Consider the following 1,928-nt stretch of genomic DNA (forward strand, 5'->3'; position numbering starts at 1 on the left):
GGCCGGGGGGCTGTGGGCAGTACTTGGGGGGTCAGTGTGATCCCATCTACTTCCCCCAACCCACACCTTTCTGCCATACCACTCCCTCCTTCCCCAAACCCTGCCCATTTCCTCAAGCTCTGCCCCTTTCTCCCCAATCTTTCTCCCTTCCCAAGCCCCGCCCCTTTCCCAGGACACACCCCTTTCTCCCCTGGATGGTGCAAGACCCGCCCCCAAACCAAGCCCCACCCCCAGTCCATTGGCTGTCCATTGGCTGCACCTGGATTGACTACGCCCCCAGCAGACCAATCACCGCCCACCCAGAATAAGCCCCGCCCCTTTCCAGGCACTGCCATGCATTAATTGGCTGCTGGTGACATCACTGCCCTTGCCGCACCCCTGCCCCAGCCACGCCCCACTCACCGTCTCTCCAGTGGCTCCTCCTCCAGGGGCTCCAGGGACAGTTCTGGGGATGGGGAGTGGCCAAAAGTGACCCCTCAGGCTGCCCCATAGCAACCCCCAAACTACACCATAGCAACCCCCCAACTGCCCCATAGTGACCCAACTGTCCCACAGCAACCCCAAACTACACACAGTGACCCCCAATTGCCCCATAGCATCCCCCAAACTGTCCCATAGTGACCACAAACTGCCCCACAGAAACTGAAAATTCCCCCGTAATGACCCCCAAACTGCCCTGCAGCGACTGCCAAGTGCCCCACAGTGACCCCAAACTGCCCCACAGTGACCTCCAAGTGCCCCACAGTGACTCCAAACTGCCCCACAGCGATGCCCAAGTGCCCCAGAGCCACCCCCGATTCACCTGAGGAGAGCAGGGGGGGCAGACTTGGCTCCAGGGCCTCCCGAAGCACCTGGAGAGGGACAGGGATATGGGGCAGGGGGTCTATGAGGCGAGATTGGGGTCTATGGGACAGGTCTATGGGGTGGGATTGGGGTCTATGGGACAGATCTATGGGGCAGGATTGGGATCTATGGGGCCTCACCTCCATGTCGCTGGGCAGCTCCGGGGGTGGGGCCACGGGCACGGCAGGACGCTGGGCACAGCGGCTCCACAGCTCCCACAGCTCGGGGGGCAGCCAATCTATGGGGCAGAGCAGGGGGTCACCCACTACGGGGCAGGAACACCCACTATGGGGCAGGAATCCCCTGCTCTGGGGTGGCTGTGGGGGTCTCACCGTGAGTCGGGGCATTCAGGAGCTCACTTGGAGGGCGGCGTAACCTGTGGGGTGGCTCCAGCAGCACCTGTGGGGCAGAAACAGGATCTGTGTATTAAAGTGTGGGGCAGAGGGGTCTATGGGGCAGATCTATGGGGCAGGGAGGGATCTATAAGGGGATGTATGAGGTGGGGGAACTATGGGCCAACTATGGGGCAACCTATGGGGCAGGGGGATCTACGGGGCAGATCTATGGGTCAGAACCCCCCACTCACCGGGGGCTGACAGTGGGCATAGGGCTGGAGCAGCTGCGCCCGGAAGAGCTTGGTGGGGATGTGGGGCAGGGGGTCCACGATGGGTGGAGGGCGACGACGGGGGACGCGGCGACGCACCGGGACCTCCGGAACGGGGGGGGGCAGGGCGGGCTCCTCCGGGGGGCGAAGACCTGCCCCAGAAGTGCTCACAGCCCCATAAGTACCCCACTAGCCCCATAAGTGCCCCCCAACGACCCAAAAGTGCTCCTGCAGACCCATAAGTGCTCCCACTCCACAAATACCCCCCCGTCCCACAAGTGTCTCCCCAGCCCCCCAAGTGCTCCCACCCCATAATTGCCCCCAGCCCCAAAAGTGCTCCCCCAGGCCCATACGTGCTCCTATCCCACAAGTGCCCCCCCAAGTCTCACGGGGGATGGGGGGTGGCGCCGGCAGCTCCTCCAGTTCCTCCACTGTAGGCAGAGACACTCAAATGACCTTACAGACCCCTAAGGATCCCCCC

General features: G+C 63.0%; 1 pseudogene; it reads right to left on the reverse strand.

The window, feature by feature from the left end:
- The window catches only part of LOC114057977, a 3,482-nt pseudogene that overhangs the window by 1,299 nt on the left and 255 nt on the right, over window positions 1–1,928 (reverse strand).

Source organism: Empidonax traillii, unplaced genomic scaffold, assembly GCF_003031625.1.
Source record: "Empidonax traillii isolate 1590-97213 ecotype Southwest subspecies unplaced genomic scaffold, ASM303162v1 scaffold156:size1289327, whole genome shotgun sequence".
Classification (NCBI taxonomy): Eukaryota; Metazoa; Chordata; class Aves; order Passeriformes; family Tyrannidae; genus Empidonax; species Empidonax traillii.